This window comes from Capricornis sumatraensis, chromosome 2 (assembly GCF_032405125.1).
Source record: "Capricornis sumatraensis isolate serow.1 chromosome 2, serow.2, whole genome shotgun sequence".
NCBI classification, from domain to species: Eukaryota; Metazoa; Chordata; class Mammalia; order Artiodactyla; family Bovidae; genus Capricornis; species Capricornis sumatraensis.
The window spans coordinates 20,803,341-20,816,918 of NC_091070.1; the positions used below are offsets into that span (position 1 = coordinate 20,803,341).

A 13,578-nucleotide genomic window follows, 5' to 3' on the forward strand; every position below is an offset into this window, starting at 1 on the left:
TGAGATACTGGCCAGAGTAATGGCAATACGGAAGGACTTAACAGATACGCCACTGGATGACAGTGAGCTAATATGGTTTACAGATGGAAGCAGTTATGTAAAAGATGGACAGAGACGGGCGGGGGCCGCAGTGGTAGATGATTCTGGACGGACGATATGGGCGGAGACTCTTTCCCCAGACACCTCAGCACAAAGAGCAGGGTTAATTGCCCTGATTCAAGCATTAGAGACAGCCAAAGGAAAAAGAATAACTATTTTTACTGACAGTCGCTATGCTTTTGGCACGGTACACATCCAGGGCCCGATATATTGGGAACGGGGGTTTTTGACAGCTGAAGGAAAAGAGATTAAAAACTTGCCAGAAATCCGTCGACTTCTGGAGGCTGTGCAGTTGCCTCGGGCTGTGTCAATAGTACATGTACCTGGACGTCAAAAAGGGGACAGCCCCACGGCACGAGGAAATCATGCCGCAGATCTGGCGGCTCGAAAAGCGGCTGATGAAGATTTCATCGCTCCGGTGTTGGTGCTCAGACTTCCACCCCCAGGTATGGGAACTTTGCCCCCAACCCCGGAGTATTCATCCACAGACCTTGCCTGGATCCAGAAACGTCCCTACCTCCAACAAGGAGAGGATGGATGGTACCGAGACTCCGATGGTTACTTGATACTCCCTGCTCAGTTGGGACGGCAACTGTGTGAGCATCTACACTCGTCTACTCATCTGGGAGAGAAAAAGACTCTGATGCTTTTTCAAACTGCGCACCTGCGATTTCCCTGGCACCAAACAACTGTGAAGAACATAGTACATGCTTGTAAGGCATGTCAACAGATGAGGCCAGGAAAGAGGCAACACGCAGGACTGAGGTATCGGGGAAAAAGGCCAGGGCAGCACTGGGAAATAGATTTCACCAAGGTAAGGCCAGGCAAGTATGGTTACCGGTACTTGTTAGTGTTGGTAGATACCTTCTCAGGGTGGGTAGAAGCTTTTCCTACTAAGGGAGAAACTGCAATGGTAGTGGCTAAAAAGATTTTAGAAGAAATAGTTCCCAGGTTTGGCCTGCCGGTGACTATTGGCTCTGATAATGGACCTGCTTTTGTGAGCCAAATAGTTCAGAACCTTGCCCGGGCTCTAGGGACCAAATGGAAATTACATTGTGAATACAGCCCACAGAGCTCAGGGCAAGTTGAAAGAATGAATCGGACCCTAAAAGAAACTTTAACTAAATTGGCTATAGAGACTGGCGGGGACTGGGTGACTCTCCTTCCCTTCACCCTCTTTCGCGCACGTAATACTCCTTATCAGCTTAATCTGACCCCATTTGAAATTCTGTATGGGCGACCTCCCCCTGTATGTCCAATATTTGAAGGAAAGAAACTTCCACCTCCTACTTTGGGGCAATTCCAGGAGGCTTTGATGGCTTTGGGCAAAGTGCATTCTCGCGTCTGGAAACTGCTCCGGGAAATACATGAGGGTCAAAACAAGGGGACTATCCCCTCACATAACATCGGCCCCGGAGATTGGGTGTGGGTCAAAAGGCACCACACCAAGGCACTAGAACCTAAATGGAAGGGTCCTTATGTTGTTCTTCTTACCACCCCAACTGCCCTAAAGGTCGACGGTATCGGGCCTTGGGTGCATTGCAACCACGTACGCCCAGCTACTTCAGCAGAGCAGGAAGACGCTAAAAAAGAATGGGAAGCGTCTCTGCACCCGTCCAACCCCGAGGCTGAAGCTCTGGCGTCGTCGACAGGACCAAGGCAACTCGTCTGGACCATCTTATGTATGACCATGTTACTCTGCTCCGAAGCTGCCAGCGTGAACCTGCACAAACCCGTCAAAATCTCCTGGAAACTGCAAAATGGACTAATACGTGAGATGGTTAATGTTAACTCCACCACCGCAATACATCCAGCAAATACTTGGTGGCCAGACTTACACTTTGACCTTAAGCCAGTGGTAAATGTACCTTGGAAAAGGGGCTACCTCCGGAATCATGCATTCTGGGCATGTCCAGGTGCACCCAGGCACAACTGGAAGATCTGTGGGGGGATACAGGACTCTTATTGTAAATCTTGGGACTGTGTAACTTCTAATGATGGGTCGGAGACTCCAGGGTATAGACGGTGGGATGTAGGAAATCGGGACTTGCTTAACTTCTCATTTGTAGGACCCGTACCTCCGTACTCCAATTGGGAAAAGGATCATAACTTTGCCCAGGTAAAAATAAGGTTTAACATTGACAAAGAAAAAAATAAAAAAAAGAGAAGACCTGGGTCAACGGGATATCATGGGGACTTCAGACCAGAAATGACCTGACTACTTATAACAGAATCATTGTTGTGAGTCAAGTTTTAGAACCGGTACAAATGTATAGTATTGGTCCAAACCCCGTTGAACAGGTCCATGCAACTCTCTACCCGACAACCTCCCTACCTACATCCCAGGGACCAACAAAAGACCTAGAGGCGGGCCCCCTTGCTAAACTTGGACAAACAGATCCACTATGGAAATTAGCAAAGGCAGCTTATGCTACCTTAAATCAAACCCATCCTGAGGCAACTAAATCCTGTTGGTTATGTTACAACTTAATTCTCCCTTATTACGAGGCAGTAGGCCTCAACGCCTCTTATGACCTGGCCAACAGCACTGATCCTCCCCAATGTCGATGGGGAGAATGAAGAGTAGGCCTTACAATGAGAGAAGTGTGGGGAAAGGGACTATGTATGGGCAAAGTGCCGCCAGACAGATCCTCAGTGTGTGCCCTTACTGTTGAACTCATGAGTCTGCCTGTAGCCAGGTGGTCAGTTCCACAGATGGGAGGATGGTGGGTGTGCTCTCACACTGGGTTGACTCCCTGTGTACATAGCTCCATTTTTGATCCTAAAAAAGAATTTTGTGTTATGGTGGCTGTGATACCAAAGATACTGTATCAACCAGAAGAAGCTGTATATGATTATTGGGCCCACAAATTGACTCTTAATCAACAAGAAAGAGCTTATAAAGTTAAGAGAGAGCCCATTACTGCCATAACCATAGCAACTATGTTCGGTCTGGGAATAGCCGGGGCCGGAACTGGAATAACAGCTTTGTCCATGCAAAGTCAAGGATTTAACTCTTTAAGAGCAGCCATAGATGAAGACTCGTATAGATAAGTATATGATCACTCGTATAGAACGGTCTATTAGTCATTTAGAGTCATCTTTAACTTCCCTGTCTGAAGTAGTTTTGCAAAATAGAAGAGGGCTAGATCTGCTATTTCTGTAACAGGGGGGACTTTGTGCCACCCTAGGAGAAGAATGTTGTTTTTATGCAGACCATACTGGAACAGTTAGGGAATCCATGGCCAAAGTGAGAGAGGGGCTAGCCCAGCGTAAACGAGAGTGTGAGGCTCAACAGGGATGGTTTGAGTCCTGGTTTCAACAATCCCCCTGGCTGACTACTTTAATCTCTACCCTGCTAGGACCCCTGATAATCCTAATAATGCTTACGTTTGGCCCTTGTATTATCAATAGACTTGTAGCCTTTGTAAAAGAGCGCATTAATACAGTACAGCTGTTCGTGCTTCGGCAGCAATATCAAACAGTATCTCAGGACCCAGAGGAGGATTCCTCTGTATGATCTAAGAATAGGGGGGAATGTTAGGCAGGGTGGTCGGCTCAATGAGGTGCATAACAGCACCGGGGACCTGAGTCATGTTTCCTGTTTTCTTGAAGAACATTCCTTAACCAAGTAAGGAAAGATTTCTATATGCGATAGCATAAGGAAGGCATTGCATGGGCTCATTCTGCCTGTCCAATCAGGTATCGCCAAGTACCCTGTAACTGAGACAAAGAGCTGACTGTATATAAACCGCCATACTGCTTTGTTCGGGGCTCTCGTCTGATTCCGCTGCGTCGAATGAGGCTTGAGCCCTAGCGCGCTAGAAATAAAAATTCCCTTCTTGCCTTTGCATTACCACGGTGGACTTGTTCACTCTCTCGGTTGGTTTGGAGATACGGGCTCAGTGCATAACAAACATCATTCTGAATGTTTAATACTGTGAAGTGGTGCCATTAAAAATCCATATTCTCTATTGGAAACTTGGAGTATACAATAGCCCTCCTCCATATATTTTTATCATCTCTTAATTTTTCCCCACAGCTATTTCAAATTTCTGAAAACCTTTACCTACCCATCACTTCTCTTACTCTATTAAGCTTGAATACACATTCTGTCACTGATTCATTAGAGTCATGAAGTCAATTAAATGGTTCTTGACATGAAGTTTTTATCTTTTAGAAAATTGAGTTAAAGTATCAGAGGACATGCCTAGAAGTTCCTTAGCAATTCATACGCGAATGATGCACAAATTTTGTGGGTATTTTTATATGTGTGGCCGCTGGTTCATAATACAAAATGAATTTCTTACTCCAGAACAGAGTGAAAAAAAATATTCATACTGATGCCAAATTCAAAGACAAAATGATTTTTAGGATTTTCACTGTTACAAACCTATATGAATGCATGCCCATTTCTTTTACTTCTCTACCCTACTCCATATTCCAGTCATATTGGAAGAGTGATCCTGCCTGAGATTCAGGTATTAGCCCTTATCTTCTATTCCAGATCATATCTCCTATCTACTAAAGCAGAGAGTCTATAAATTTTTCCTACTCTCAACTTTACTTTTTCCTATTTTCCTGTTCTTTACTAGCAACTTGGGTAATCAACTTATCTTGCTTTGCCCAGTACTATCTTGTTTATAAACTGAAAGTCCCACATCACAGCAACCCCCTCAGTCTTAGGCAAACCCTAGCTGCAACATAGCCCCACCTTCTCATGCTAAAGTCTCTCGCATCTTTTAAAAGGAAAAACACCCCAAGTTAAGAATCTTTACATTATTCGACATACTATTCTGATTACCAAATTATGCTTAGAGGCAAACTTGATAAATGACTTACCAACAGAAGTAACAGTAGCTTCCATGCTTTTTTTCTTTGAGATAATTTGTACCAGACTTATCAGTGAACCAAGATAGGTAGTTGAGACCTCACATAACAAAGGGAAACATAAGCTTTGCCGCTCTTGTCTCTCAGGTGACAAAATTCTAGATTTAGCTGCTTAGCAACAAGGATCTTTCACTCTTCCAGAAACAACTGGCTCTCAAGAATGTCTTGCTCTGGCCCCACCATTTCTATACAAATTTATGTCTGATTTCACTATAATTGAAATTAGATAGCCTCTTCACCTCCAATTTGTGTAGATTCATTTCTGCTTCATCGTTTTACCCATGCTGTTGTATTGGCCAGATTGTCTAATCACTTTTCACTGTTGGGTTACATTATACTAACATTGTAGGTCAAGATATTACATATTTTCTAAATAATATAGACAACATTGATATTCTATAATTCTCCTTATAATTACCATATTCAACATATTTTTAAATTATATAATTTATAACTTTGCTATTTCGTTTTGTATACAAGTTTTAAAAGTTGCATCTCCTCTTAAACTGTAATATTTTGATAAAAAAACACATTCAAAATGATTTGGTAGATAATTTAGAGTATAAAATTTGGCAAAATAGATCATCTCTAAAATGATTTCAACTCTATAAATATTGCATAGAAAAAACTGAGTCAATAAAATACTAAATCTGGGTAGATCCTATTTTAAGAGGATTATTGGCTAAATGAGTCTTGTCACCTCCTAATTTAACTGGATTCAGAGCTCTATGAAATAATTATCAATTAGAAGCATTTTTAATGACAGTCCCCTTCTGTTTACTCTCAGGAAAAGTTCTTTCTAGCCGTGCTGATTTCCTCAGAAATCTGTTTGAGATGTTTCTTTTCATAAAACTGTTTCATTCAACCACACAGAACTGGAGATATCCCTTTCTTAGGAAGGGAAGATTAAAAAAAAGAGTTTGTCTACAGCTAAACTCAGTGGATTAAGTCTGCTCCTATGCATGAGGTAATTAACAATGAAGAAAATATAACCAAGAGATAAGAAAAGTAGGAAACTATAGACAGTCAATCATGTTTTAGTAACAAACAAGTAGGACCTGTAAGCAGAGCAAAGAAATTCAACTCAGGAAAGAAGACTAGAGCACCTGCTTCAAATAGAAAATATCCCAGATTGAGAGGTGAGAAAGAATTCAAATCTCCCAAAGTAGTTTTGACTTGGTCTTGCTTGCTTTAACAGGGAGTAATGCATTTTAAAATAGTATTAAGGACTTCTGGTTCCAGAAAAGGTAGAATAAACACTTGTCTCCCTATTGCTTATGCTCAGTGCTGGTTAAAGCACTGTACTTTACATATAAAACATACATAAGAAGGTTCAGAAAGGTGGAGCAAAGATGATGGACCAGCTAGTAACGCTGGAACCCAAGAACAGCATGGTGATGATTTCTTTCTAGTTTTTTCTGCCCTCATTGTAGTGTGGAAAAGGCTGTTAGCGCTAGACTGCAATAGACACAAACTAACCAAAGGCCCAAGCAAGCCTGTTCTCTGTAGCCAAAGAAACAAGACATGAGCAGCCTGGAAAGACAGAAACCTTCCATTAATAGAAAATAACCATCCTACTCCAGCCAAATGTAATGGGAAAAGTTGTAGTCCCACATGAATCCTCATAAGCAAAGGCCAGGTGAGGAGATTAGATATCCAGTCTCACCCAGCTCATGACGTGCCTTAGCCACCGCCCCTCATTGGGGTGATGTCAGGGAAGGTCAAATAGACTTCTGGGACTTTCATTCTCACCATGTAGTAATGAGACTCTTATATTACAGTGCTTCTGGAGGCCACTTGGGCAGTGGAAGTCTTAAATTTCCCAGTCAGGGTGCTGTCAGCAGAGACCAAGAGGGGAAATTAATGTGCTCCATACTTTTAACAATATGAGGTTCCCCTTCTCCTCAGCACATCAACAGAAACAATGAAATACTTCTCTTCTTCTGCTAGTGCACTGTCAGAGGGGTCCGGGTATTTATAGAAGATATAAAGCCTCAAAATGTAACAGCCAAAATGTTCAGAATACAATGAAAATTCACCTGTCATATAAAGAAGTATAGAAGTTTCAACTTGAAGGAGAAAAGACGATCAACAGATGCCAACTCTGAGATGATGCAGATGTTGGTATTACCTGGTAAGAATTTTAAAGTAGCCAACATAAGAATGTTCCAATGAACAATGACAAGGATGATCAAAACAATTGGAAAAAGTAGAAAATTTCAGGAAAATAAAGTCCTACCAAAGAAGTGTAGGATATTTTTAAAAAGAAAATAATGGAAATTTATAACTGAAAAATACAAAATCTGAAGGCACAAAGTCAATGGATGGGCTGGAAAATAACAGAGGAAATAAGTAGTGAAACTGAATACAGAGAAAGAATTACTACTAAATCTGAAAAGCAGAGAGGAAAAAATAAAGTGGAAAAAAATGTGTAACCTCTAGGACTATAACAAAAGATATAAGATTCATGTTATCCAAGTTGCAGAAGGAGAGAAGAATAGGGCAGGGATTCCAAGTACTCAAATAATGACTGAAGATTTCTAAAAGTTGGCAAAAGTCATAGCCTACAGATTTAAGAAGCTCAGAATCACAAACAGGATATACCCAAGGAACATGCCGGGACACATCATAATCATATTGTGAAAACTAAAAGACAAAGAAAAAAATCTTGAAAGTACTTTGAGAGAAACTTTATATTGCCTAATCTTACTTCCCAGGGGGGGAAACAATTTGAAAAATAGCAGATTTCTTGTTAGAAACCGCATAGGCCAGAAGGAAATAGCAAAATATTTCACAAGAATTAAAGTATCAATACAGAATTTTATATCCACTGAAATTACTCATCAGGAATGCTAAGGAAACCAAGACATACTCAGATGAAGGAAAATTAAGAGAATTTGTCACTAGCAGACCTGCCTGAAACAATGGCTAAAGAAAATTTTTGAAATAGAACAGAAATTATAAAACAAGACATCTTTTAATATCAGGAAGGAAGAAGGATGATGGAAGAGTTAAAATATGGGTAAATACAATGGACTTTCTTTTTCCTCTTGAATTTTATAAATTATATTTAGTAGCTAAAGCAAATATAATATTGTCTAATGTAGTTCTCAATATACAGAGAAGAAATATTTAACACAATTATACAGTAAAGGGGATGGAAAATGGCTCAAGGGAACTAAGTTTTGTAGGTTTCATTTGAGTGAGAAAATTTTTCAGAATTAAAACCACAAAAGGCAAAACAGAACAAGAGCAATAAACAGAAAACATAAATATGGTAGATATTAACCAAATGTATCAATAATCACTTTAAATGTGAATATACATTTTAAAAGAAAGAAGCTATCAGAGTATATAAAATACAAGACTCAGCTATATGTTGTCTACAAGAAACATACTTTAAGACACTGATAAAGAGTAAAAGGATGAAGAATGATACTAAGCTAACACTAATCAAAACTATGCTGGAATAGCTATATGAATTTCAAACAAAGCAGAACTCAGAGCAGGGAAAATGATCAGGTATACAAAGGAGCACTAAATAATGATAGAGTGGTCAGTTCTCCAAAAGGCATGACAATCCTTAATGTGTATGTCCCTAATAACAGGGCAGCAAAATACTTAGATGAAAAAAATGATAAACCTGCAAGAAGAAACTGACAAATGCATTATTATATTTGGAGATGTCAACTCTCTATTAGTGATTGGTAAACCCAGCAAAAGACCCTCTTGATGAGGGTGAAGCAGGAGAATGAAAGATCCGGGTTAAGATTAAATATTAAAAAAAATTAAGATCATGGCATCTCTTCCCATTACTGCATGGCAGATTAAAGGAGAAAAGGTAGAAGCAGTGGCAGATTTCCTCTTCTTGGGCTCCAAAATCACTGCAGACAGTGACTGCATCCGTGAAATCAGAAGACAATTGCTTCTTGACAGAAAAGCTATGACAAATCTAGACAGTGTGTTGAAAAGCAGAGACATCACTCTTCCAACAAAGGTCCGTATAGTCAAGGCTGTGGTCTTCCCAGGGGTCACATATGGTTGTGAGAGCTGGACCATAAAGAAGGCAGAACACCAAAGAATTGATACCTTCGAACTGTGATGCTGGAGAAGACTCCGGAAAGTCCCTAGGACAGCAAAGAAATCAAACCAGGAAGGACTGATGCTGAAGCTGAAGCTCCAGTATTTTGGTCATCTGATGTGAACAGATGATTCATTGAAAAAGTCCCTGATTCTGGGAAAGACTGAGGTGTCAGAGGATGAGCTGGCTGGATGGTATCACCAAGGCAATGAATATGAACTTGGGCAAATTTGGGGAGATGGTGAGGGACAGGGAGGCCTGGCATGCTGCAGTCCATGGGGTCACAAAGAGTCAGACAGGACTGGGCAAGTGAACAACAACAACAGACCCAGCAAGCAGAAAATTAGTAAGGAAGGATATAGATGAACTCAACTCCATCAATCAACTGGATATAACTGACATTTATAAAATATTTCAACAACAGAACACATTCTTCCAAAACTCACATGTAACATTTACCAAATAGAACACATTCTGAAACATAACAAATTCCAAAGATGGAAATCCCACAGCTTTTCAAAATTAATGGGGTGCAGTGAAAGCAGTATTTAGTATTTACAAAAATTTATAACACTGACTGCATATATTAGAAAGAAGGTCTGTACTAATCTGCTACCTAATTTAACCCAAAGTGAGCAGAAGAGAAGAAATTAAAGCAGAAAATAATGAAACTGAAAATTAATAGAGAAAAATCAATGAAACCAAAGCTGGTTCTTTGAAAATATCAGTAAAACTTATAAACTTTCCACACTAAAAACAGAGAGATATGACACAAATTACTAATAAAGACAGAGAAAACAAAGCAGTCTTTCCCAGCTACAGTATGATGCTGTACATATTTTCGTTAAGGGATCACTTCTTAGTGTCCTTGCTATAGCATATGTGGCAGGAATATGTTGTCCTTTTCTCAACTGTAGAGTTAATAATTTCAAAGGAGACCACTGGTGTGCTCTCACTGTAGCTCATGAGTTAGGCTATGGTTTTTCCAGTGCTTTTGAACTGTGGTGTTGGAGAAGACTCTTCAGAGTCCCTTGGACTGCAAGGAGATCCAACCAGTCCATTCTAAAGGAGATCAGTCCAGGGTGTTCTTTGGAAGGAATGATGCTAAAGCTGAAACTCCAATACTTTGGCCACCTCATGGGAAGAGTTGACTCATTGGAAAAGACTCTGATACTGGGAGGGGTTGGGGGCAGGAGGAGAAGGGGATGACAGAGGATGAGATGGCTGGATGGCATCACCGACTCGACGGACTGAGTTTGAGTGAACCCCGGGAGTTGGTGATGGACAGGGAGGCCTGGCGTGCTGCGATTCATGGGGTCGCAAAGAGTCCAACACGACTGAGGGACTGAACTGAACTGAACCGAACTGGGTATGCAGCATGATGAAGAATTCTGTGTGGACAAAGTGTTTGCATCATGAATGCTATCAGGTTGCCAGCAGAGAGATTCACGAATTGTAGCTATGCAGAATATACAAAGACCACTTTAAACCAGGGATCATGTCTGCACAATCTGCCAATTCCAGGGGCAGTCTTCATGCTGAAGCACTGTGGGAATGGTGTGATTGAAGAAGAGCAGTGTGACTGTGGATCAATAAAGCAGTGTGAACAAGATCCCTGTTGTCTGTTGAACTGCACTCTAAGACCTGGGGCTGCTTGTGCTTTTGGGCTTTGTTGCAAAGACTGCAAGTTCACGCCATCAGGGGAGCTCTGTAGACCTCAGATCAATGAATGTGACCTTCCGGAATGGTGCAATGGGACATCTCATCAGTGCCCAGAAGATGTCCATGTGCAGGACGGGATTCCCTGTAGTGACAGTGCCTTTTGCTATCAGAAGAGCTGCAACAGCCATGATGGGCAGTGCAGGGAGATTTTTGGTGAAGGTGCAAAGAGCGCATCTCAGAGTTGCTGTACGGAGATCAATCCCCTGGAAAGCCATTCAACACAAGTGACCCTTATCTCCCGGAAAAGAAGAGAAAATGACCTGAGGTATAGATAGGATCCAAGAGTTCCAAACTTCTACATACTCATCACATACTCATCCAGAGCAAGTCTGTTACAATGTTATGACTCAGGGGGAAAGGACCATCCCAGAGGCCCTGGACTCTCTGAACTGGGAATCAGAGACCTTGCTGAGTTGACCAAGTTACTGCCCTTCTCTGGGCCTCAGTACCCTCATCCCTGAAGTAAGAGGCAGATCCACACAATGGGTTTTCACTTCCTATACTGTCCACTTAAACAAAGGAATTGTATTATACTTTAAGAACAATAGAAAATTTGTCCATTTGTTCATTCTATAAATTAAGCTTATTGCCTTTTAGAGGGCAGGCTAATGAATATCGTCATTTTACAGCAGTCATCCTTCAAAGATAAAAACACAAGATTGGTCCCAGCTGAAAGCTTTTCAGACATGTAGAAAATACATAATTTATGACTCCTTCCATGGTTTGCTGTTGTGGTATTTGACTACCTTGTAAACCATTGGTTAAACTATATTTCAGTTACGCTGTATATAAAAACAGCACTTTTGTATGTTTTTAATATTCTGTAACTGTAGGAATTACTTTATTGGTAAAATCCCACTGACATATCCAACTTAAGTGATTTTAGCAGTCAACAATTCTTGGTGACAGACAAGGCAATGGCACCCAACTCCAGTACTCTTGCCTGGAAAATCCCATGGATGGAGGAGCCTGGTGGGCTGCAGTCCATGGAGTTGCTAAGAGTCACTGAGGGTTGGACATGACTGAACGACTTCACTTTCACTTTTCACTATCATGCACTGAAGAAGGAAATGGCAAACCACTCCAGTGTTCTTGCCTTGAGAATCCCAGGGACAGGGGAGCCTGGTGGGCTGCCATCTATGAGTTGGACACGACTGAAGCAACTTAGCAGCAGCAGCAGCTCTTGGTGAATAAAGACTTATTGTTTTCTTTTGTGATTTTTTTTTTTTTGGTTATAAACATTTTTTCTGACCAGGTAGATTATTTGTGTTCTATTTTTCCTTTTTGGCAAAATGGGAATAAAAATATCAATATTCAAATGCTGTTAGTTTTTATTTGGAAAAAATGTGGGGGTCTATTAGGAGAAAGAGGCTATAATCACAACAGTTTTACTGGAATATTCAATATGTCTCATTACAACATCCTGTCATATATAAGGTGACACAGTGCCAAACTGTAAATGCTTTATATTATTCAACAAAATACCTTCCACTCTCTGATAACAAAGTAACTTCTCTTTTTCCTCCCTTGATTACCTTGGAAGTGGAAAAGAAAATATTTTTTAAAACTGTGGGTGACTTCCCATGACTGTAGTGGGTATGTGCCTGAGTCACTGCCAGTTTGGAAATCTGATGGGGGTGCGTCATGTTATGGCCTTGGGGTCTTCTCCCGCAGCATACTTCCTGCAGTGTTTTAACAAGGGCAGCCTCAACGTGTTATGCTGCCCTCGGGTGTCTAGCCCTTACATCACATCACCACGTACAGTGTTTTACCATATGTACACATGGGAAGTCAAGAATGAGAAATCCAAGAGGAAGATTCCACTGTTAATGGAAATGAACAAGTCATACAGATAATGGTTCTCTGAAAGACACTTCCCTGTGAGAGGAGTCTACACTGTAGGATCTTCAAGGTGCAATAAATTATGGGACACACACACATGTCTCTTTAAGCCATGCAGAGATACAAGGAGGATTCGGCAGCCAGCAACCCTAAAGACAGCGTGTGTCAGAACCCGAAACATGATGGCATCCTTATCTCAGACTTTTAAGTCTCCAGAACTTTATATCACTCAAAAATAAGTGAGATGCTACACTGGACATTAGGAGATCCTGACGGGAATAGGAAGAAAAGATGATTAAAACATGACATCAATCACATAATGGCCCAGATAAATTCAAACCACCTTCTGTCAAAGCCTCAATCTTTATCTTTCAACTATATATGGATATTCCTGAATAATTTTTTCTCGGCCACTCAGCGTGGCTTGTAGGATCTCATTTCCCTGATCAGGGATTGAACCCGGGTCACAGCGGTGAAAGCCTAGAATCCTAACCACTAGGCTACCAGGGAACTTCCTGAATAATTTTTGTAAAGAGTCACCAAAATTATATGCTTCAAAAATACAATGGTGGGACAGGCATAAGATAGACACTCCCATTCCAAAAGGGAGAAACGGGAGGGAAGAAAGGAGTGATGGTTTCCACATGTGTCTAAAATCTTAAAGCAACAGAATAATTAATCCTTTTTGGTTCCATGTTCTTTCCTCCCTCCAGGCACACTGGGGATTTTGTCCCACTCCCTGACCCACTGGAGTGGAGGTCTTGCCTTCCAGACACACTGGCGTGGCAGTTCTGGGTTGGACACCCACAACTCCTGGAGGCCTACCCCATCACTTTGCAGAGCGTAGCCTACACTGTAGGCTCATGGGCTACAGCCGAACGCCCGTGGCTGAGATAATGTGCAATGGTTCTACTAGTCTGGGGTTCTGAAGTGGCCTGCCCTCA

General features: G+C 41.3%; 1 pseudogene; it reads left to right on the top strand.

The window, feature by feature from the left end:
- The first annotated feature begins 3,042 nt into the window (after nucleotides 1-3,042).
- LOC138074352 (disintegrin and metalloproteinase domain-containing protein 21-like) lies at nucleotides 3,043-11,067 on the top strand (annotated as a pseudogene).
- Nucleotides 11,068-13,578: the final 2,511 nt, after the last annotated feature.